This window comes from Lissotriton vulgaris, chromosome 5 (assembly GCF_964263255.1).
Source record: "Lissotriton vulgaris chromosome 5, aLisVul1.2, whole genome shotgun sequence".
NCBI classification, from domain to species: Eukaryota; Metazoa; Chordata; class Amphibia; order Caudata; family Salamandridae; genus Lissotriton; species Lissotriton vulgaris.
In genome coordinates, this window is record NC_141693.1 from 975,276,958 (window position 1) to 975,303,282 (window position 26,325).

The window sequence follows — 26,325 nt, forward strand, 5'->3', positions numbered from 1 at the left end:
TTACTATGAGATCCACTTAAAGTACCTATATGAGAACTGGATTTTTTATATTATGTTGATCACTTTTACTCACAATATAATTTTAAACAGTAGACTAACTTTTATTAACTGCTCCCGTCTTCATAGGCCAAATACCTTTTCTTAAATTTTGGTTCTAAAAACACTAGGTAAGAATTTTTTAAGTCAAAAGGCAAATGTTGTTTGTAAGTCAAATGAGTATCATTGCAGTAAGTCCAACCTTTTCAACATTTTAAATAAGCTGTATAATGCCCTGATGTTGTCGAAGGACCATCATGATAAATAATAGCTACAGTTGCAAAGGTTCTTCCTGAAATTGTTAACTGAGAAGCCACAACATTTTTAATACAAGTTGTCAATTTAGTCTCATCAGGTCTACATCATTGGAACATTAAAATGGCATACTGACCATACGTTTGTATAAATAATGTGGACAGCATTGGACACTTACATTGGGTACACACCATATTATGATCAGCTGCTTTAACAAGATTATTAAATGACACTGATTTACAGTCTGGTAAAGTCAAGTATATAAATCTTTCAGTGTCTATTCTAGTAGTACTTGATAAACTATAATTGTCACAATCATGCTGCCAATGATAAGAAAGGCTAAAAAAAAATTCTACATTTACACCTTCATCTTCCAAAACACCAAACATATACATTAAAAATTACTGACAATCCTGCTGAATGTTCCTTGAAATTTTTTTATGATCAGAACATATGTCTAAAAGATTTCGAATTTCTGTAACACTTTCTATTTTTGCTCTATCACTGCTACATTTCTCAAACACAGAATTCAATAAACCGCAGAATCTTTGATCCCGATTTTTAACAATCTGTTCTTGTAAATTTTGAAGAAAAAAAACAACATTAACCACTACATTAGCATAGCAGTTGACACCAGAACTGTTTTCAAACTGAAATCCAACAACATCTTCATCAGAATCCTTTTTCTTTCTGTTTACAATTACATTTTCATCTACTTTTTGTCTTTTTGCTACTACCTCACTGCAATTATTCTCATTTTTTCTTTTTCGGCCTACCACACGTTTTTCAAACAGAGGATACTGAGGCAAATGTGGAGCATACTCTCTTCTTAACCTATTGTATCCTTTAACACCATCTAGATCTGCACAAATATTTGTCTCATCACACTTAATCAAGTACAACCCTGATAAAGTTCTGACTCGTGATAATGCCACATATGCCATGCCCTCTTTAAACACAGAACTTCCAATATTCACCAAAGCACTATCTACACTTAAACCTTGAGATTTATGAATTGTCACTGCATATGCCAAACAAACAGGAAACTGTTTTCGGCGAAAATATAAGTCTTTTACAAGCAAAAATCTAGCTAAACAACAACTGATTTGTTGTACTTGCTCAATGCCATCAAATTTAATTTTTAAAAATTCAATTCCATATCTATTTCTATAATTCACAAAATCAACAACATGACCCATTGCTCCATTTACCAGACCTCTTTCAACATTTAAATTCCTTCTCAAAATGATACGACAATTTAAACACACATTCAGAGTCTTTTCAAAACCAGCTGTTTTAGGTATACTCTTCTCTAATGAATCCAATTTTGATTTCAAATTTTCTGACAAAATAATTGTTGCTCCCATATGCTCTATTTTATCTATTGCTTCCAGTTTCACAATCTCTTCATTTTCTAACTTTAACATTTTGTTGTTGAAGATGGAACATTCTTGCAGAGTTGGCATCAAACATATCCCAGATTTGTTCTCAGTAATTTTCCTAAAAATATTCTCTGGAAGAATGTTTTCATTTGGATACAAATTTGAAATTAATCGTGCATGTAAAGCTTCTTTCCCATGCTCACTTACTTTTCCGATTCTTACATCTTGTAGAATATTTTTATAATTTTCATCCTTTGCCTTCATATTTTGAAGCAGTTCTGCATATTTGAAATTTAACCATATATTAACGTTTCCAATGCTTCGTAGGGACTTCCTGGTATCTTCATGCGTGAGCATTTTAAACACTGGTAGTCCTTTCACTGGAGTTAGTTGCAGTAGATCTCCAAAAAGCAATAATGTGTTTCCCTCCAAATAACACATCATACTCTGTTCTAAGAATTTCTTGCATTCTTAAATGCACAAAAGCAAGCATTAGATTTGAGACCATGCTTACTTCATCAATGATAAGAAGTTTCATTTTCTTCAGGACTCTGGAAACTTCAGAACACGCATCTCCAGATAGCTTGTTGTAATGCAATTTATTATCATGCTCAACTGGCAGAATCAGTAAACGATGTAGAGTAATCCATTTAATGTTATGTGCTGCCAGTCCAGTTGGAGCGGTTACAACACAAGACAGCAGTGATTCAGTCCTTTTCTGCAGATAAGTTGCAATTGCTTTAATCAGAAAACGTTTTCCTGTTCCCGCTTCTCCACTTACGTGCAGTCGGACAGGCTTAAATGATGTACATGAGCACTCTTTTTTCTCATATCTGAATCCATGTTCAATCTGTTCTGTGACTTCATCATATATCTTTTTCTGCTCAATGTTTAGTTGCTTTACCAAATCTTCTAAGTTAACTACATCCTCTTGAGCTTGTTCCATAGCTCTTTCCACCTCATCCATGGCAGTGGCAGCTTCATTTTGGATAATTGGTCCTCCTAGTGTATCCTGACTCAATGAAGTAGAACTCTGACTGTCTTGAGAACTGTCTCTAGCAATCTTTTCAGCAATTGTGGCTTCTTGCTCTATTTCTTCGTTCAACATTTGCAGATAATTTGGAAAAACAGGACATTTTATGGTATCCTTGGTTGCATTAAAAGAATCTTCGTAACAGAGAAAATCTCCAAGTAGTTCCTCTTCTTTATGCCATGGCTTAAAGTGTTGCAAAAGAGCTAAATAGAAAAATTCTCTTTTGTCTGGGGATTCGCAACTCAATTTTCGATGATTAATCAAATGGCTTTTTCTCTGCTTCACTAGACATCCTTCATACCCAATGGCAGCATATTTCCCATTATAGATATCTTCTGTGATGTTCCTCTTATAACTATAGTTTTGCAGAACTTCATACAAACAAGTGTTCTCAAGGTGAGTACTTCTATTTGGATAGTGTGTATCCAACATGTTTGTCTTCAAAATATCTGTACTGTTTGGTTCTATCTCCGCCAAATGCTCAATTTTTTGTACAGATTTCAAAACTCGGTTTTGTGTTGCAGCAAGACCTAGACTCACCCAAATGATTGTTCTAGATTTGGCATAGAGACTTGCTGATTATAACCGATCAGAACATTCATATTCTCCAATTTCTCGATTAGACAACATCTTCAGACTGAAACTGTATAATTTTCTACTTATACTCTTTTCATGTGAAATGTCCTCCTACATTTCCTTCAGTTCTGTCTTTTCTTTTTTTGTGATGTAAGACGTCACATATCGAGCCACAGCAATAGAGTTGTCAGCAACGAACTAAATATCCATGTTAGCATTCCACATGGACAAAATCACTGGGTTGTAGCCGTTAATATACTTGGACTCTTCGTTTCTTTTTAAATTGTATGTATTTTTTGGTGATTTCCTCGTCACAGTTTGTCGCAGTGAAGACATCAAATTATTTACTCTTCCTTTAGAAATCACTGGTCGTGGAAAAGCGAAACAACATTTTGTGTAGAACTTGTCCTTGTTTCTGAATTTTCGACGACAGTACTTTCCACAACGATGGGATTGAAAGCATAAAACTTAAATTGTTTTCTTCAGTAGTTTTCGGAACAGCCCATGTTGAATACTCTTCAATGAAACTCATCACTGTGTCATCCGAATCAGTTCCAAATTTGGGTGCATCTTTAATCCATAACAACATATGTATGTGAGGAGCACCTCTCGCTTGCTACTCCTTCCTCCAAAAGAAATCCCAAACCTCTCCAAGCGGAGGATTTTTTTGTTGGTAATAAAAGACATCATGCTTCAAATCTATGATTGAAATATCTGCATACATTCACTGGATCCAAAGATCACAGTTCTCCAGGTGTTTTGAATTCTATATTTTGTATGTTTCCATTATCTCTTGTAGAAATTGAAGTAGGTCGTCCCATGCATACTCAGCACAGCTAAGAGTGAGGAACCATGTAGGAGTTCCTAAGTTTCTTAGCATACATTTCAATTCCCCATAACGACGGAACCAATACTCGTTTGTACCACGCTGACATGCCATGAGATTGATTAGCTGAGATTCCAAATACTGTCTTGCAGATTTACTTTTTCCATAAAGTCCCTCGCCGAAACATTTTGCAGATATGCTCCACTTTTCGGTATATGATTAACTGCATAAGAAAGCCCAGACAAGTCACTTTCAATCAATCAATCAATCAATCAATCAGGAGTTTGTTAAAGCGCGACTACTCACCCGTAAGGGTCTCAAGGCGCTAGGGGTGGGGGGGGGTCGGGGGGTGCAGGTTCCATTCCATCAAGGAGGGGGTCTGTCGAAGAGCCGGGTTTTGAGGTTTCTTGCGAAGATGGGGAGCGATGTTGTCTGTCTGAGGTGGAGCGGAAGGGCGTTCCATGCTTTGGCCGCGAGGAAGGAGAAGGAGCGGCCTCCCGATCTGGTCTTTCTGGTGCGGGGGACCACGGCGTAGGAAAGCTGGGCTGATCGTAGGGTCCTTTGGGGTGCGTGGAATTTGAGTCGGCTGTACAGGTATGCTGGTCCGGTGCCGTGGAGGGCCTTGTGTGTGTGGGTGAGCATCTTAAAGGTGATTCTCGCCTCGACGGGGAGCCAGTGGAGTGTGCGCAGGTGCTGAGAGATGTGGCAGTGTTTTGGCAGGTTGAGGACCAGTCTTGCGGCGGCGTTCTGGATGTTCTGTAGCTTGCGGATGAGGTTTTTGTTTATTCCGGCGTAGAGTGCGTTGCCATAGTCAAGTCTGCTGGTGACCAGGGCGTGAGTGACTGTCTTTAAGGTGTTCGAGGGGGATCCATTTGAAGGTCTTACGAAGGAGGCGGAGGGTGTGGAAGCAGGAAGATGAGACAGAGTTGATCTGGCGGTCCATTTTGAGCTCGGAGTCCAGGATGATTCCCAGGTTGCGTGCGTGGTCTGTGGGGGTTGGCAGGTTTCCGAGGGCGGTGGGCCACTAGGTGTTGCTCCAGGCGTCGGGATTTGGGCCCATGATGAGTACTTCTGTTTTGTTGGTGTTTAGTTGAAGGCAGCTGTTTTTCATCCATTTGGCGACGGCTTCCATGCCTTCTCGAAAGTTGCGTCTGGCGGTGTTGGGCTCGTTGGATAGGGAGAGGATGAGCTGGGTGTCGTCTGCATATGACACGATGTTGAGTCCGTAGGTTCTGACGATGGGGGCAAGTGGAGCCATGTAGACGTTGAAGAGCGTCGGGCTGAAGGAGGAGCCCTGGGGGACTCCACAGGTGATCGGTGTGGGGTCCGAGAGGAAAGGGGGGAGTCTGACCCGCTGTGTCCTGCCGGAGAGGAAGGAGCAGATCCAGTTGAGGGCCTTGTCCTGGATTCCTGCATCGTTGAGTCTGCGTATTAGGTTGCGGTGGGAGACTGTGTCGAACTTTCATACAGTAGATGAAACAAATACGGAATGCATTGACAAAACCTTGGATCTTCAGCATATAATCTTAAAGTCCGGTATTCAGCTGCAGGAATTTGAATTGGTCGATCGTCATATCGTCCACCTCGACCTGTTGGAAATAACTGTGGAAAACAACGAGCTTCCAAACTTTCTTCCCATACACTAATGGGACTTCCTTTTGCTGCTTTCATTTGAAACAAGTCAATTGCATACCCCATTACTTCTTGGAATGCAAAGGATGAACAGTATAATGTTCATATATTTCTTCACTTCTAGACACATCAACTTTTTCAATTTGGCCGACAGAACAATCACTGTCTTCTTCTGTAGCTGTTTCCTCTGCTCCAACACATACATGTTTGTAGTACTCATTATTTTTGACCAAATACAACGTTGCCTTTTTGAATTTCCTAACATCCACTAAATCTTGCCAGATTTTCTTACTCTTTGTCGCAACCCCATTAACTAGAATAACCAGAGGATCCTCTTCTACTCTTTCTACACCAATTGTATCAATATTTTTCTTGACATCTAGAGGCAAATAAACAACTCTTCCCTTTAATCCTCTTTGTAAATCTGAAGGAGGTAATTTCCCTATCTTAGGCTCCATGAGAACAATAGCCTGAAAAGGATGGACACATTGAATCAAAATAGATTCATAAGTATTTAAATCCATCAATTCAGAAGGAATATCTACCAACTGAAGATTATTATGAACAGCTCTAGCAGGCATTCTGTTTTCATTTAATTTTTTAAAACAATAATTACAAATACGCTGATCAGAACTCAAATCAAAAGAATTCTCCACCAACAAATAAGTTACAAAATCCTTCCATTCACTATTGTTTTCCATTTCACTTTTTGCATATAAATCAACTAACTTAGTCTGAATCTTATAATGAGTCCGTCGACAACACACACAAGTTAAATTAGGCCTTTCACTTTATTTCACCTTAAACTTGATAATTTCCTTGTCAAACTTTTCTGTACTTGAAATCGGTACATTGTCTTCCACATTACCATCTATTACTATATCCATTTCTACACTGTCCTCTTTGTCCCCAAAATAACAAAACAAATTCTCTTCACATCTAATTCAGATCCATGCAAAAGAGCACTGTTTAACTGTTTAAGCTTAAGTGCTGGACGTTTTGCATAATACAACCTTCTCACTAATTTCCTCACTTTATTATGATGCACTGCTAACATCCTAAAATGATGAAAAACTTTCTGACATACTTTTCTAGAAAGACAAGCCAGTGAATGCACATGCAAACCTGTGTTTTCTCTCACTCTGCAAGGATCTAACTCTTGCAACATCTTCATTTTCTGTTTTACATTTTTCTTACTATATGTACGTAAGAAATGACGAAGCAAATCGATTGAATCCTGTCGCACACTACAAATACTACTACACTTCCATGTGTACACTAAACTCCCTAAAACGTCATCAGCTAACACCTCTTCTGCATCTCTAGACACAAGTTTCTCTTTTTCCATCGGACAACCATCTTTCACCTCATATGCTCGACCACTGGTGTCAACTGCATGCACCAAATCATTCTCCTGGAAGTAACTCTCCTCATTAAAAACTTGAACTATGCATCCATTCTTCAGAAAATACTTCACAAAAATTAGTCTGATTAATTATTATTTTCCATCTACTGTTCGGTCTGAAAACTTCAATTGCCTTGTTACGTATCCTAATTCTATTGATTACTAAAATAAATTTAAAAAAATTAACTTTGAAAGCCTGATCAACAATCTTCTCTACACTTTTTTTTTCTTGTAGAAAGCAGCTCTCTGTTTACCTTTCTTCATATTTTTTAACAAAGTAAAAACTACCCTATTGCGAAACATTCGTCTACGAATGTCCCTAAATTGGTTTTGCCTTCTATTACTATACATACTGTTCTCTCCTGGTCCAGTAGTAACACTTTTGGGGGGCCTCTCCTTCCTTTTCAAATTTGCTCTCTCCTTCTGTATATTCACATTCCCATTAACATTTTTTTTTGCTCTACATATGTTCCGAAAAAAAGACTTAGTTGTCTTACCAGGAGCTTTTTTTGTGTTTTTTGAAGTACTTGTTGTAGAGGAGTGCTTTAATTCCGTTGCTGTTTTTGATTTTTTTCCGTATGGCATCTTTCCTTCTCCTCTGCCTTGAAGGCATATTTCCTTACTTTTGAATTGTTGATTTCAATCTGTGGTAAAGAAAATAATAAGGCATTATAGACCACTATTAGCAAACAACAAAGGAATGACAATAAGCAAACAATATAAACACTAGTTTACAACATATCTAAGTTTATACCACAGCAACTATATAACTAGGAGTAAGACAGAGAAAAACAGCTAGACGGAGTAACACAAAGAGACAGACAGGGTCAGACAAAGAAACAGGTAGAGGGAGTAAAACATAGAGAAGGAGTAAGACAGAGCGAGTGTATAATATGTTGTAAGACAGAGAAAGGATGTAATAGGGAGAGTGAGTAAGTCAAAGAAAGGGAGAAAAAGAGTAAATCAGAAAAAGGGTGTAACAGGGTGTAAGACAGAGAGAGGGTGTTAGAAGGGAAGAGGAAGTAAAAAAGACTTAAACAGAGAGAGCCTGTAAAAGGGAGAGAGAGAGTAAGCTTGAGAGAGGGTCTAAGAGGAAGTAAAAAAAGAGAGAGGATATAACAAGAAATAGGTCAGACAGAGGATGTAACCGGAAGAAAGGAAGAGAATAAAAAAGTCAGAAAGAGGGAGAGAGGGTGTAAAACAGGCAAAAGGTGTAATAGGGAGTAAGACAGGGAGAGAATGTTACAAACAAAAATGTTGTAAGACGGAGTAAATCAGGAAGAGGATGTAAGAGGAGTATGATTTAGAAATTTTTGTAAAAAAGAGAGAGAGGGAATAAATCAGAGACAGGGTGTAACAGAAAGTAAGTCAAAGAGAGAGGGTAAGAGAGTGTAACACAGAGTCAGGATGTAAAAAGGAATAAGTCAGAGAGAGGGTGTTAGAAGGGTACAGGTGGAAAAATAATAATGATGCTTGGTAAAGAAATGTTGATGCATAAATGAATTGTATTTTGAAAATAAGTGACGTTTCAGTAGTGTAATAAAATGCTTGTACATATGACCTGTGCTTTGTTTTTTTAATGTTATTTAAAAAAAGATTTCTGGCACATGAATTGGTTTTACATTATTGACAAAGATTAGATAGTATCTGCATGATTAAAAAAATATATTAGCACATTTCACAATCATGTCACCTGTGTTTCCTCAGATTAGTCAACAGATTGAGCAGATGAGGTGAGGCCTATCCAGGGGTCCAGAGGAGGTGAGGACTGTGTCCAATACTGCAATGGACAAGACTCACCTCCTCTGACCCTTGGGCAAACCTCACCTCCTCTGTGCCCCCTGGACAGGCCTCAATGTATTGGGTATAATTGATGGTGACAGGGTGCAGATGAGGTGAGGCCTGTCCAGGAGTGTAGATGAGGTGATGCCTGTCCAGGAGAACAGAGGAGGTGAGGCCTGTGTCCAAGAGTGCAATGGACAGGACTTCATAAAGCCTCTCCCCCACTGCACTTTTAGACACAGGCCTCACCCCCTCAGCACCTTTCACAATCATAAAAGCCATTTGGGCTTTCCTCACCTTCTCTGCACCTTTCGCAATCAATTCAGGTGTATTTCCTTAGATTAGGAATCAGATTGTGTTTTTTTATTGTTGCTTTCTGTTATGTTTTTTGTTAATGTTTGATAAAAAGTTTTTTCTGCATAGAGAAATTGTATTTTGTAAAAAACTGGGGTTTCAGTAGTGAAATTGTTTGCTTGTACATATGACCTGTGCTCAGTTTTTCTTAATGTTAATTTATAAATGATTAAGGGGCAAATGAATGGCTTTAGCATTTTTCAGAAGGATTAGAAAGTGTCTGCATGATTAAATAAATATATTTGCAACTTTCCAAAACTTGTCTGCTGTGTTTCCTAAGATTAGGAAGCACATTATACTTTTTTATATTCTTCATTTGTGTCATATTTCTTGATAATACTTGGTAAAGAAATGTTAGTGCATAGAGGAATTGTATTTTGTAAAAAAGTGAGGTTTCAGTAGTGTAATGAAATGCTTGTACATATGACCTGTGCTCTGTTTTTTAAATGTTATGTAAAAATTGATTTACAGCACATGAATTGGTTTTACATTATTCACAAGGTTTAAATACTGTGTACATGATTGCACGTTTCACCTGTGTTTCCTCAGATTAGGAAGCAGATTGTGCAGATGACGCGAGGCCTGTCCAGAAGCGCAGAGTAGGTGAGGCCTGTCCAGGGAAGCAGAGGTGGTGAGGCCTGTGTCTAAAAATTCAGTGGACTGGACTTCATGAAGCCTCTCCCCCACTGCATTCTTAGACACAGGCCTCACCTCCTTTGCACCCCTGGACAGGCTTCTCTCCCACTACACTCTTGAACACAGGCCTCGCCTCCTCTGCACCCCTGTACAAGCCTCACCTCATCTGCAACCCTGAACAGGCTTCACCTCATCTGCACCCCTGGACAAGCCTCACCTCATCTACACCCCTGGACAGGCCTCACCTCATCTACACTATTTATTCCTTCTCAAAAATGTAAAAACCATTCATGTGCCCCAAAATCGTTTTTCGCATCACATTTAAGAAACACAGCACAGGTCCTATGAACTAGCATACAATTTCACTACTGAAACCTCACTATTTCACAAAAGACAATTCCTCTATCTTGCATATGTTGATATCAAGCATTTCCAAAAATCATGCCACAAACCAACAAGAAAGAACCTCAATCTGCTTCCTAATCTGAGGTAACGCAGGTGACATCATTCTAAAAGGTTCAAATATATTCATTTAATGAGGCAAACACTATTAATTCCTTCTCAAAAATATAAAAGCCATTCAGTTACCCCAAAATCATTTCTTTAAATAATATTTTAGAAACACAGCACAGGACCTATGTACAAGCATTCCATGTCACTAGTGAAACTTCTCAATTTTACATAATACAATTCCTCTATGCAGCAAAATCTATTTACCAGATTAGGAAGCACATTAAGCTTTTTTATTCTTCCTTTATGTCATATTTCTTGATAATACTTGGTAAAGAAATGTTAGTGTACAGAGGAATTTTATTTTGTAAAAAAGTGAAGTTTCAGTAGTGTAATGAAATGTTTGTACATATGACCTGTGCTCTGTTTTTTAAATGTTATGTAAAAATTGATTTACAGCACATACATTGGTTTTACATTATTCACAAGGTTTAGATACTGTGTACATGATTGCACGTTTTACCTGTGTTTCCTCAGATTAGGAAGCAGATTGTGCAGATGAGGTGAGGCCTCTCCAGAAGCGCAGAGGAGGTGAGGCCTGTGTCTAAGAATGCAGTGGACTGGACTTCATGAAGCCTCTGCCCCACTGCATTCTTAGACACAGGCCTCACCTCCTTTGCACCCCTGGACAGGCTTCTCTCCCACTACACTCTTGAACACAGGCCTCACCTCCTCTGCACCCCTGTACAAGCCTCACCTCATCTGAAACCCTGAACAGGCTTCACCTCATCTGCACCCCTGGACAGGCCTCACCTCATCTACACCCCTGGACAGGCCTCACCTCATCTACACTATTTATTCCTTCTCAAAAATGTAAAAACCATTAATTTGCCCCAAAATCATTTTTCGCGTCACATTTAAGAAACACAGCACAGGTCCTATATACAAGCATACAATTTCACTACTGAAACCTCACTATTTCACAAAAGACAATTCCTCTATCTTGCATATGTTGATATCAAGCATTTCCAAAAAACATGCCACAAACCAACAAGAAAGAACCTCAATCTGCTTCCTAATCTGAGGTAACGCAGGTGACATCATTCTAAAAGGTTCAAATATATTTATTTAATGAGGCAAACACTATTAATTCCTTCTCAAAAATATAAAAGCCATTCATTTACCCCACAATCGTTTTTTAAATAAGATTTTAGAAACACAGCACAGGTCCTATGTACAAGCATTCCATGTCACTAGTGAAACTTCTCAATTTTACATAATACAATTCCTCTATGCAGCAAAATCTATTTACCAATTATTATCAAACAACATGACACAAACCAACAAGAAAGAAGCTCAATCTGCTTCCTAATCTTATGTAATGCAGGTGACATCATTGTAAAAGGTTAAAATATATTTATTTAATGAGGCAAACACTATTAATTCCTTCTCAAAAATATAAAAGCCATTAATTTACCCCAACATCGTTTTTTTATTAACATTTTAGAAACACAGCACAGTAAGGTTCAAATATATTTATTTAATGAGGCAGACACTATTAATTCCTTCTCAAAAATATAAAAGCCATTCGTTTACCCCAAAATCGTTTTTTAAATAACATTTTAGAAACACAGCACAGGTCCTATGTACAAGCATTCCATGCCACTACTGAAACTTCTCAATTTTACATAATACAATTCCTCTATGCAGCAAAATCTTTTTACCAAGCATTATCAAGAATAATGACACAAACCAACAAGAAAGAAGCTCAATTTGCTTCCTAATCTGAGATAACACAGGTGACATCATTGTGAAAGGTTCAAATATATTTATTAAATGAGGCAAACACTATTAATTCTTTCTCAAAAATATAAAAGCCATTCATTTACCCCAACATCATTTTTTTAATAACATTTTAGAAACACAGCACAGGTCCTATGTACAAGCATTCAATTTCACTACTGAAACCTCACTATTTCAGAATCATTACTCACCTTTACAAATGCTTTGGGAGATTGAGAACAGTGTCAGACACACACACCAATTTTTCTTTAGCAGAGCAAAAGGTATGCACCCCAGACACTGCAACCATGACTGGCACAGAAAACCTCTAATTCTACACACATATGCCTCATTTCAACCAATTAAAACTCTTCCCTCACTATTTTCAAACCAACACCCTTCCCCCTTCAGCCCTTTCAACCTGTTTCCATAGCAACTCCCTCCTCACTGAACTCTCAGATTCAAAAGTTTATTCTACAATGTTGCAAATCAACTCAGCAAGGATGTTTGACCTCTCAATACACCTGCTTATCCGGTGCAATCTTTCTTTAAATGACTTTTTCTTAACCATACAAATTGCATCTTTCACAGAACACAACCATGCACCCTAACTTTCATTTTTCAACTATCTGATTCCATCAATCATTGCTTGATTCAAGAGCAGTGAAACTCCACAGTTATTTTTTTGTAAACTCCTACTGTTCCAACTGCCATTTCATTCCCACACTTCATCTGACTGCACCATAACCTTCTCTCACCATGTATTCTGTCTGGATTATTGGACATAGCTACATCCACTGGGCTCAAAGGTATGCAGCTATCAGAAATTTTCACAACCTTGATTTACCAAATGTGGACATCAAATGGATTGGCCAGAGAGGATTGAGATGTCACCAATTGATACCATTGGTGAAAGCCTTTTTGCATCTGCCACACCCTGACCTCTTAATTGTGCACTGTGGTGGAAATGACTTGGGCACTTTGACTGGGGTAGGTCTAGAAATGCTTTTAAAGGACACCTTTGGTCAATTGATGGCACTTTTTCCACAAACTGCCTTGGTATATTCCAATATACAATATATGTCAAAGACAGAAATGGGAGTGGTCCAACCAATTTTGTCCACAAGTTGAGAAAGCACGGAAACATGTGAATAAATCAGTTTCTGCCTACATGAGAGACTATGGAATGGGTTCAATATACAACAATAACTTGCATTACAACATGCAAGATATCTACAGAGGAGATGGTGTGCACTTCTTAGATGAGGGGAATAGAATATTCCTCCTAAACTTAAAACTGTGCATTGGAACCTACTTGTAGGTACCTAAATCAGCCACAGAACCCAAAAGCTCTTTTCAGGGCTACCCTACCTCTGATCACTCAAAATGATTATTTTATTCTAACTTTTTTCACTATTTTTCACCAAAGTACGCTCCCCGGTACGCTCCCCGGTGCGCGTACCGGGCGCTCCCCCGCGAAAAATTTATATATATATTTTTTGCATATATGTACCTCCTAGACTCCCCTCAGAAAACCTAGAGGGTCAGGGTGTGTCTACTGTGCCCCCTTTTACCCATTCACAACGTTGTTTGTCCTCCATCTTGTGTCTCAATTCTACCGAAATACAAAATGGCGAACTCCCGTAGCGCTCCCGGTGCGCGTACCGGAGCGCGCACCGGTAAGCGCTACCAAAAAATGTGGGAAGTTTATTTTCTTAAAAACCCCTGAAGACACTTTCACCAAATATAGAATAGGCCCTACTACATAGCAGTCCCTACCATTTTTCCAAATTTGATGGTATTCCATTGAGCCATTTAGGCTGTAGCCCTGTCTAAATATCCTGAGGTAAATTACATGACAAAAACACATATGAAAGTGTTAGAATTTACAACCAATTAAAATGTTACTTACATTTTGTACTTTTATATGCTGACATTTGATTGGTTATGTACATGAATATATATGAAAAATGAGAGGGAAACACAGCCATTTTGACTAATACTACCTGAGGTACATTTGAAAAGAATTTTCACAGAAAACTTCAACTGCTTTGAAAAAGGTAAGTTGTTAATTTGGAAGGGGAACTATGTTGTGCACTTTAAGTTAATTTGGGAAAACGTTTTCTGATAGTTATATACTGTCCCTCTGTAATAGTTATAGATTGAGATAGGCTTCTCTGTTATAATTATGGATTGAGTTAGGATTCTCTGGTATAATTATGAACTTACTTAGGCTTCATCACATGCACTTTTTAATAGTTCTACTTCCTGCCTGAAACCATACACTACCCAAAAATTACTTCACTGTAAAAACTCAGAAGTACCTGTCTGAACGTAAAACTAAAAGTACCCTAACTCTACTGATATAGTTATTTTTTTTGCAATTTACAGAAAGAAAATGGAAGGAAAACAACAATCAAATGTTATTTCTTTAGAAGTAAAGGTTAAAAATCCAGAAGAATAAAAAGATGAATTGGATTTCATGGATGACTCTTTGGACCAACAAATAATAGACTGTTTGGAAGAAATTGAACCATGTAATATTAATTATGAGGAAATTCCGGACAATATAATGTTGGAAGTTTTATTACATTTTGAAAAAGAATCAGAAGAATACATTTATATTTAATAATTTAAAATTGTTTGAGACATTATTCATTTTTATATGTAATTCAAGAAGTAGTACCAAAATGATTATAATATAAAGTGAGACTTATAGTATACTGTGCAACTTTTTTGTGTTACATAGTAAGTTTGCTCATAGTTACTTCCTTTCTCCCACTATATTATCTCCAATGTGTATTTTACATCTCTTCTTCATCATAAGGGAGCAGGATAGACTACCCATGATCCCCTAGGCTTTCTCAGGGAATGCTTAAAGTATCTGTTTCTGCTTACGTGACAGACTATGGTATGGATTCCATATACCACAATAACTTCTGTAACAACCTGCAAGATATCTACAGAGGCCCTAAAAAGATGTTATTTTTTAAAGAAAATAGGCAAAATCCACAGAGGATCCGCAAATCCGGCTGAAATTTAAAATACCAAAGAGCGGTATTTAGCGGTTTGTTAATAATTAGCCCCCGGGTGGGCCAAGTCCAGGGGGATAGCCAATAATATTTGCGGGGGCCCAGGGGGACCCCCGCAGCGCCGGGGACTGCCACCTCAGGGCTTTTTGGAAATATTTGCGGGGGGCACAAAGCTTTCCATACCCCCGAGGACCGCCACCCCCCTGTGGCGCGTTTTAAGTTGGGGAAATATTTTCCATTCAATCCTGAGGGCCCCTGGGGGCCAACTAGCCCACCAGGTGCTTCCAGTCAGAGCCACTGCGCTGCGTTTCAGAGAGGTGGTCCAGGCCGTGCCCCTTTTTACACCTCTCTGCAACGCAGCTCTGTGGCGCTAACTGGAGATACCTGATGGGTTAGTTAGACCCAAGGGACACTTGTCAAGATAGATTTCTGAACAAAATACAGGGGTTCAAACAGAACAGGCCAGACCCACGATATTCCCAGAGACAACATCCAGGGATAATAACAACATACAGTGTAGGAAAACTATGCCTCGAATGGCTACAGAAATCCACACTACCTGAAATTAAGCAACACTTGACTTTACTTAAAGAAGGTGCTGACTTGCGGGATTTCTTATTGGGACCTCGCAAACAGCGTCAAAAACGTTTCATATACGCCGGTATATATGCTGCTTACAACGAAGCTTGGAAAGTAATGCAAATTGAAACTGCTGAACAAATATGAGAAATTGATCGTATTAATTTGGAAAAAACACTGTCTGTAGTGGACAATGGGTTAACAACACTGTCCTTCAGAATTTATTCTTTGGCCAGCATTGTATCATCTGCTATTGATATAATAGAACAGGATATGCTAATGTTACAACATGGCCAGTCTTAATTACGTTCTATTGTACAGTTAGGCTGGACATTACAAAATCTGCGTTCAGGCTATGTGCCTTGGCGTCTAATCAACACAACGTCATTATTTTCTATCTTTAACCTTACAGATAAACAAATCTCTTTGGCACAAAAAGGAGCAGATTATACGGTGCTGAGCATTGAAAAACTAGAAAGATTACCAAAAACAGTTTCCGAGAGGCCTGTCAATACAATACTTGCATACAACAAGTGACCCTGGATGTAACACTGACGAGAAAGGCCGTTCCTGGCAACATGCCACAACAGCTGTGGTCACTTAACATAACGTATCTGCCTTTAGAAAGCAGCCTGAAAACAGGTTCTATTTGTTTGGCTGGGTTGTCATGCAAGTGGCAAGAAAGGTCATTAGATGAACCCTCACAGGCTCCATGTAAATTAATTTCTTGACAAAGAAGTGTACGACTTAGCGAGTTTTCACAATTTTTACCACTAAGAAATACTTCTTTGTTACGCCCACTCCAACATCTACGTGTGTAAGGCAAATTCCAGGTCGACTTAATGTATCCTTTAACCAACCTTTCATACAGGCCCGCTGGTATATGCTGTAGGCAGTATTGAAACTGGAATGTCGTTATTGGTATTGTTATGGTACCATGTATTATCCATTCAATGACAGGCCTCTCGGAAACTGTTAATGGTAATCTTTCTAGTTTTTCAATGCTCAGCACCATATAGTCTGCTCCTTTTTACTACAACAAAATTATTTTTTGTCAATACCAAAATATTTACCTTTTTTTGGCACAGAGTAAAATGCTTAATGAACTATTCTTAGAGAACAAGATTTCTATTTTTTTAAACTTAGAGACAATATTTAAACTTAGCCTCTAGCACATGTACAGTATTATATAAATCTGTGATGAAATGGTCTTGACCTTCTCTTCTGTATTAAGAGCCATTTCATAAATGTAATTTCGTGAATCATTCAGCCAGCATTTCAAATGTAAAACTATATGCATTATTTGAATGATACCACTGCTTAGAAAGCGTACAGTACAATACTCATTTTTTGTGTACAAACCATTTCAAATGCATTTTATGTATTTTTGGGGTGGGATTGTAAACACATGCTTAGAAATGTTATAACTGCTTAGTATTTAGTAAAGATGGACATTCTACGTGGAGTGGGTGTTGTAACGTATCTAGGGCTCTAGTGTAATTTTCCCGATTCATGCCATTATATAGGTATAACTTATCATATCCTTATATAGGCATAAGAATCATAACTATATTTAGGCACAGCCAATGCAGTCTAAATACGGCACGGCTACTTCCACTACGCTCCTAGAGTACAACGAGCTCTTGAAGTCCAAATATGGCATGGCTACTTCCACTAAGCTCCTAGAGTACAACGAGTTCTGGAAGACAACCAGCCTTCAGCAGTACGGGACTTCCCCCTACTTGCCTGACGCCCTGTAGCGAGTGCCGAAGGAGGCTGACCCTCGAGCTGGTGCACTCAGAGAGACGCTGTCTTTTCTCCTGCCCAGAAATCGAGCTCCAGTGTTTCCCTGCCACCCTTGCGGGTTACTGGGAGATCGAGTCCTGAGAGAGAGATACAAGACCTCCTTCATTCTATAACTAAGGTATGGAGATTATTAGACCCTTAGAGAATTCTTGGCAGAAACTATTTATCCCAAGCTACACCTCACTTACTTCTTCCCTTGTGCTAGACTAAGGTTAGGTACACCGGGGTAGGCGTATTTTAGATGCAACAGTTGAGTACTTTTAGTCATTATTTATCATTGTATGTATTTTATCTATTGTATGTATCTTATGGCTTAGAAACCATATCACGCTTTTACAGTATTATTTCATAATACTCTTTTTACTGTATGCACTTACTTCATAGCAAGTATTACGATTGTAGCAATTAACTTCTCTTGCATGAGAAAGAGACGTCTCTCTATTTCTGTGCAAAAACCCTGGTGAAACGAAGCATGCACGATTGACTGAGTGAAATAGCCATCTATTGTTTCCGCGACTCTGAAGATATATTTCTTATTCTTGGGGAACAAAGTTGTCATGTTATATGGTTGTCAGAAACTAATCCCTTCTTGTTTATTCGAGAAAGTTTCTAGTGACCTCTGAGCTAGCTGGCATTCACAATTAAGTCTAACATACTCAGTAGAGACCTAGTCGACTTCTGTCCTACGTCTAAACTATTGTTTATGTTATACCAATGCGCAGAGCCTATTGGGAATATAGGAACTATACTACAGTGTAGGGGGTCGTTCTGGGGGTAGATTTAGGGTTTAGGGTAGTGCAGTGGTGTTTATGTAGTGTAGGGGGTCGTGCTGGGGTAGATTTAGTGTTTAGGGTAGTGCAGTGGTGTTTGTGTAGTGTAGGAGGTCGTGCTGAGGTAGTGTTTTAGGGTAGTGCAGTGGTGTTTGGTTTGTGTAGGGGGTCGTGCTGGAGTAGATTTAAGGTTTAGAGCGGTGCAATAGTGTTTGTGTAGTGTAGGGGGTCGTGCTGGGGGTAGTGTTTTAGGGTTTAGGGTAGTGCAGTGGTGTTTGTGTAGTGCAGGGGGTTGTGTTTTAGGGTTTAGGGTAGTGCAATGGTGTTTGTGTAGTGTAGGGGGTCATTCTGGGGGAGATTTAGGGTTTAGGGTAGTGCAGTGGTGTTTATGTAGTGTAGGGGGTCGTGCTGGGGGTAGTGTTTTAGGGTAGTGCAGTGGTGTTTGGGTAGTGTAGGAGGTCGTGCTGGGGTAGTGTTTTAGGGTTTAGGGTAGTGCAGTGGTGAATAGGTAGTGTAGGTGGTCGTGCTGGCGGTAGATTTAGGGTAGTGCAGTGGTGTTTGTGTAGTGTAGGGGTCGTGCTGGGAGTAGTGTTTTAGGAGTTAGGGAAGTACAGTGATGTTTTTGTAATATAGGGGTAGTGCTGGGGGTTTTGTTTTAGGGTTGTGCAATAGTGTTTGTGTAGTGTAGGGGACGTGCTGGGGTAGATGTAGTGTTTAGGGTAGTGCAGTGGTTTTTATGTAGTGTAGGGGGTCGTGCTAGGGCGGATTTAGAGTTTAGGGTAGTGCAGTGGTGTTTGTGTAGTGTAGGGGGTCATGCTGGGGTAGTCTTTAAGGGTAGTACAGTGGTGTTTGGGTAGTGTAAGCGGTCGTGATGATGTAGATTTAAGGTTTAGGATAGTGCAATGGTGTTTGGGTAGTGTAGGGGGTCGTGCTGGGATAGTGTTGTAGGGTTTAAGGTAGTACAGTGGTGAATGGGGAGTATATTTAGGGTTTAGGGTAGTGCAGTGGTGTTTGTGTAGTGTAGGGGGTTGTGCTGGGGGTAGTGTTTTAGGGTCTAGGGTAGTGCAGTGTTGTTTGTGTGGTGTATGGGGTAGGGTTTTAGGGTTTAGGGTAGTGCAGTGGTGTTTGGGTAGTGTAGGGGTCGTGCTGGGGGTAGATTTAATGTTTAGGGTAGTGCAGTGGTGTTTGGGTAGTATAGGAGGTCATGCTGGGGTAGATTTAGGGTTTAGGGTAGTGCAGTGGTGTTTGTGTAGTGTTTGTGGGTTTGTGCTGGGGGTAGTGTTTTAGGGTTTAGGGTAGTACAGTGGAGTTTGTGTAGTGTAGGGGGTCATGCTGGGGGTAGAGTTTTAGGGTTTAGGGTAGTGCAGTGGTGTTTGTGTAGTGTAGGGGGTCTTGCTCTGAGTTGTGTTTTAGGGTTAAGGGTAGTGCAGTGGTGTTTGTTTAGAGTAGGGGGTAGTGTTTTAGGGTTTAGAGTAGCGCAGCGGTGTTTGGATAGTGTAGGGGTTGTTCTGGGGGTAGATTTAGGGTTTAGGATAGTGCAGTGGTGTTTGGGTAGTGTAGGGGGTTGTGCTGTGGTAGAGAATTAGGGTTTAGGGCAATACAGATGTATTTGGGTAGCGTAGGAGGTTGTGCTGGGGTAGTGTTTTACTTTTTAGGGTAGCGCAGTGGTGTGGGTAGTACAGGGGGTCGTGCTGGGGTAGTGTTTTAGGGTTGAGAGAAGCGCAGTGGTGTTTGTGTACTGTAGGGGGCAGTGTTCTAGGGTTTAGGGTAGTGCAGTGGTGTTTGTGTAGTGGAGGGGCTCGTGCTGGGGGCAGTGTTTTAGGGTTTAGGGTAGTGAAGTGGTGTTTGAGTAGTGTAGGGGGTAGTGCTCACCAGGGAGTTAACTGGACATCTGCTGCTGGTATTGAAAGTGATTGTTCAGTCTGCATGTTAGAATTTTCAAATTAAATAGAAGAGGATTTGAGATCTCTCTTAAAACATGCCCTAACTTTTTCTTTCTACAACACTAACCATAATTTCTATGACAAAATGAACCCCCTCATTTTCTTTCTCTTTAAATTAAATGTTTTAAGTGTTACCAGTTTATTCCAAATCAAGATGGCTTCAGGTGTGCCATACTTTTGTCATTAGTAAGGCTTTTAGCGCTCTAGTTGTTCTTTAGAACACTCTGGGAAGCTGCAGTACAACACAAAGCAACCAACTGACAGGCTGCTCCTGTTGAAATATAACAGGAAGATATTTGAGATCTCACTTAAACATGTCCTAATTTTTCTTTTTATAGCACTAACCATAATTTCTATGACAAAATAAATCCCCCTTATTTTGTTCCTTTTTAAATTAAATGTTTTAAGTGTTACCAGTTTATTCCAATCAAGATGGCTTCAGGTATGCCATCATTTTGTCAATAGTAAGGCTGTTAGCGCTCTAGTTGTTCTTTAGAACACTCTGGGAAGCTGCAGTAGAACACAAAGGAATCAAATGACAGTCTCTGCCCTTGTTTGATGTGCATGTTTTACTGAGAATGTCAGACTTCATTATCACATGACTGAGAAAGATAATGTGAATTTACAGAAAATATGCTCTCATTTTAGCTTCTGGAGCACCTTCCAAACCTCTATGGGACACGCATGAGAAAATATTTTTCTCTCAAAGATGATTCATGATATCCCAGCAGAAGGCTTTTTTACATGGTAAAATCACCTTAGAACACACCACAATTCCTAAAATGAGTATGGTGCCATCAACAAAGGATTTACAATGTATCTAAAGTCTTAAAACCTTCTATTAACTGCAATGCTTTTTAGTGAGGTGCTATCATCTATATTGGTCCCAAGATGGCTGCCAACACTTCTTGGATAAAGTGCTGACAGCCAATCAGAGCTCATGATGAGATGTGTCGTTAGGCTCCGCCCAGATATATATGAACTTTTTTCCTTTAATATCTAAAAAACTACTAAACAGATTTATACCATTTAACCAAAAGGCAGGCGTGTGAACCAAGGGCTACCTCTTTGCCAAATGTGGTGTAATTCCATTCAGCAGTTCGATCTGTAGCTGCGGCTAAAGGTTCCTATGGAATATTGCATGGAGAAAACACGTTTTGGGACCCCCCTTTTTTCTCGGCCCCCGCTTCACGTATCACCCCGAGACTTTCCAGAAAGAAGCAGTGCGGACCTGGCCATTAGTTTTAAAAATTTCCAGAAGATTCATCAACCGGTGTCAGAGTTATTCCAAATGGAATGTTGTGGATTTCCTATGGAAAATAGGTCCTACCTATAACTACCTACTGGCGACCGCTTGAGAGGTATTGAATAAAATCTTACCTTGCCGACAGCCTGGGGTCCGTTTCTTCATTTTGCTGCAGCTGCGGAGGTGGTGAAGATTACTGGTTTACATATATATATACATATATATATATATATATATATATATTATATATATATATATATATATATATATATATATATATATATATATATATATATATATATATATATATATATATATATATATATTCACTGAAAAAACCATAGGTTATAGACCATATATAGTTAGGAATTAGCATTTACAAAACCTTGAAAATTCACTGAAAAAACCATGGGTTATAGACCTTATAATGTTAGGAATTAGCATTTACAAAACCTTATTTTACTCACGCAAAACCATTGAAATTCGCATTTATAGTTAGTTGCACTAACTATATATCGCGCACCCGCAATCCACTGCTGATCATGTCACATATTACATCATTCATGACGTGGTCAGTGACATCACTGATGACATCACTGATGACATCTCAAATGACATCACTGATGACATCACTGATGACATCTCAAATGACATCACTGATGACATCACTGATGACATCTCAAATTACATCACTGATGACATCACTGATGACATCTCATTTGACATTACTGATCACATCACTGATGACATCATTCATGTGATAATACGATGAACCTCTTCAGACTCTAATATAACCTTAGATACACTCAGTGTAAACAGACACTCACAGACTGTCACTCATCCATGGAGTTACTCACACACCTAGTCAGTCATGCAAAGGATCAAGCACACCTCCATTTCCTCAACTATACAGTTATACACACCTTACTTATTCAAACATATACTAACACATATTTACTCTCTTATACAATCCCTGATACAAGTTCACAATGATCCATACAGCCACTCACACATTCACTGGCTCTTATGCACAGTTATTTATATATGTCAACTCTCACATGTACTGTGTTTTACATATGTACTTACTTTGACATGTAGCACTGAGATATCCATTCACTCACCAATACACTCATGCACACAGTTAACCGCCCATACAGCTGTTTCCACATGCACTTTTGAACCCATACATCTAGTGAATCAACTGCTCACACATCTATGCACAGTCATACACCTCCCAGCCACCCACACACACACTCAGTCTCCCATACAAATACTTGGGCAACCAATCAATAACCCATATAGTTACTCATATAGCTACTGATCAACACATGCAGCAGTTTACAGAACAACAGACATAATGATGCACAAATTAAGACAGTTTAGTCACTAACCCATGCACTCAGTGAGACACATTTAATCACTCACTCATACAGTCAGTCATGCACCTACTAAATCCTTCATCGAGACACTTATACATCCTCTCATTCTTCAATATGTAAGACATATTTTAACTTTACAGAAACATACAGTCACTGGATGTTGTCATCAGTGATGTCATCAGTGATGTCATTTGAGATGTCATCAGTGATGCCATCAGTGATGTCACTGACCATGTCATGAATGATGTAATATGTGACATGATCAGCAGTGGAATGCGGGTGCGCGATATATAGTTAGTGCAACTAACTATATATGCGAATTTCAATGGTTTTGTGTGAGTAAAATAAGGTTTTGTAAATGCTAATTCCTAACTATATATGGTCTATAACCTATGGTTTTTTCAGTGAATATTCAAGGTTTTGTAAATGCTAATTCCTAACTATATATGGTCTATAACCTATGGTTTTTTTCAGTGAATTTCAATGGGTTTTTTAATAGCAAATATCAAAAAAGATGTAAAATGTATTCTTCTTTTAAAGGAAAAATATATTTTATATGTATTTAATATAATTTTTTTATGTATATAAATTTTTTGAGGGAACGAATTTATCAACTATCATGCTGAAGAAGAGTGTGGGGAAAAAAAAACAAAGAGGAGGACTAAGAGGAAAGAACAATCAGTTCAAAAATACAATTGCTTTAAAGCATGAAGTGCTTTTCCACACATTTACATTTAAATAACCCATATTAGAACATACAAAATATCTACAGAGGAGACGGTGTACATTGAATTTTAGACTCTTCATTGGTACCTACATGTTGGTACTTACATCACCCACACAACACAACAGCTCTATTCAGAGTTACCCTTCCTCAAAGCACTCTAAAATATTATTTTACCATATTATTTTACTATTTCCCTTGGTTTTCCCCTTGTTACGGTTTCCGGAACGCTTTTGAAAAAGAAAGATTTTTTTTTACATATATGGGCCTCCTCAGCCACCCTCAGAAAACCTAGGGGGTCAGGATATGTCTCCCATGCCCCCTTATACCCATTCCCAACATTGTTTATCCTCCATCTTGTGACTAAATTCGTCCAAAACACAAGATGGCGGACTCCCGTTACGCTACTGGTGAGCTACTGGTGAGCTACTGGTGAGCTACCCGGTTTCGCTTCCACCGCGAAAAATTGAAAAAAAAAATATTTTATTTTTTTGCCCCTCCTGACCCCCTAGGATTGATGTGGGGGCTATAAAAGGGCCCCCACATCAATCCTAGGGGGTCAGGAGGGATCTACCTTGCCCCTTTCATTAATTTCCCCCTTCGTTTATTTCCACCTCTTGTCTCTCGATCCTACCGAGAGACAAGATGGCGGCCGCTCCGGATTGTTTAGAATGTTGAGAGTCACCGGGGAGCCAATCCTCTTCTCCTCGCGAAGTTTCGTTACGCGTCTGGTACGCGAACCGGGGCACTAACCGGGACGCTGTCACAGATATATATATTTTTTTGAAAGTTAATTTCTCAAAATCCACTGGAGCACATATCTTGAGACCTAGCAAAGGCACATCGGGCAAACAGTCTCTACAATTTTGCCAAGTTTCATAGAAATCCATTCAGCTGTTCGAGCTAAAAGTGAATCCAACCGCCCTATGGAAAACTCAATGTTAAAAACACGATTTGGGACCCCCCTTTTTTCTCGGCCCCCGCTTGACGAAACCCCCCCAAACTTTCAGGGGACCCTCAGAAACAAAATGTGCCATTTTCCTGAAAATTTCAGCCAATTCCGTGAATTAACGCCAAAGTTATTCAACATAGAATTTTCAGAAATTCCTATTCAAAAAAATCCTAACTATACATACCGCCAGTAGGTAATTAATATATATATATATATATATATATATATATATATATATATATATATATATATATATATATATATATATATATATATATATATATATATATATATATATATATATATATATAGATAACCCCTCATTTTGTTCCTTTGCAAATTAAATGTTTTAAGTGTTAACACTTTATTCCAATCAAGATGACTTCAGGTGTGCCATACTTTTGTCATAAGTAAGACTGTTAGCGCTCTAGTTGTTCTTTAGAACACTCTGGGACATTCTGTCACTGGGCTATAGTTGGGCTACATCTGGTTGATATTTGGGCTACATTTGTTTTTTTTTGTCTCTGGTGGCCATCTTTGGGCTACATTGGGCTACATTTGGGCTACATTTGGGCTCTAACATATATATAGCCCAATGTAGCCCACTATATATTTTTCAAAGTTAATTTTCGTAAAAACCACCAGAGCATATATCTTGAGACATAGCAAAGGCACATTGGGCTACCAGTCCCTACAATTTTGCCAAGTTTTGTGGAAATCCATTCAGCCATTCGAGCTAAAAGTGAGTCCAACCGCCCTATGGAAAACTCAATGTTAAAAACACGATTTGGGACCCCCCTTTTTTCTCGGCCCCCGCTTGACAAAACCCCCCCAAACTTTCAGGGGACGCTAAGAAACAAAATGTGCCATTTTCCTGAAAAATTCAGCCAATTCCGTCCATCAACGCCAAAGTTATTCAACATAGAATTTTCAGAAATCCCTATTTAAAGAAATCCTAACTATATATACCTACTGGCGACCGTGTGAACAAGAGTACGCCAGTACTCGAAACGTTGCATTTTTGAAAGGCATTGAATAAAACAACTTGCCCGGATAACGTGGGGTCTGCCTCTTCTTTCGCCGCTCGTGTGTGGAGGTTTGAAGTTTACGTTTATATATATATATATATATATATATATATATATATATATATATATATATATATATATATATATATATATATACATATATATATATATATATACATATATATATATATATATATATATATATATATATATATATATATATATATATATATATATATATATATATATATATATATATATATATATATATATATATATATATGAATTCAAACACTTCTTTCCTTTCCAGAAGATCACCAGGGACACAGCGGAACTTTTTTCAGAAATTTTAATCGGGAAACATGTAGCATGACCGGCTTCGGCTGGTGCCTTTTTCGAATGCTATAGTCCGTAGTTGTGAGCACACCCATTCAAACACTTTTACATGGCTCCTCCTACCAAGTGGTGGCGGGCTCACCTGCATTGAATTGTCTCTGCTCGCGCTAGAGTTGGGGACTACCAGTCCCGAAATGCAGCGTGCTGGCAATATAAACGCAGGATGATGGGTTTTCACATATTAAACACAAAGTTGTGTCTGTCAAAAGTTCCTTTCTTTATGCCATAGTCTCTGAAGTTTGACAGCTTCAGGCGCAGTCCAAGTACGGTGTCTTTCAGCACTCTCTGCCTCCGATGGTCTCAGCTGACAATTGGTCTCCA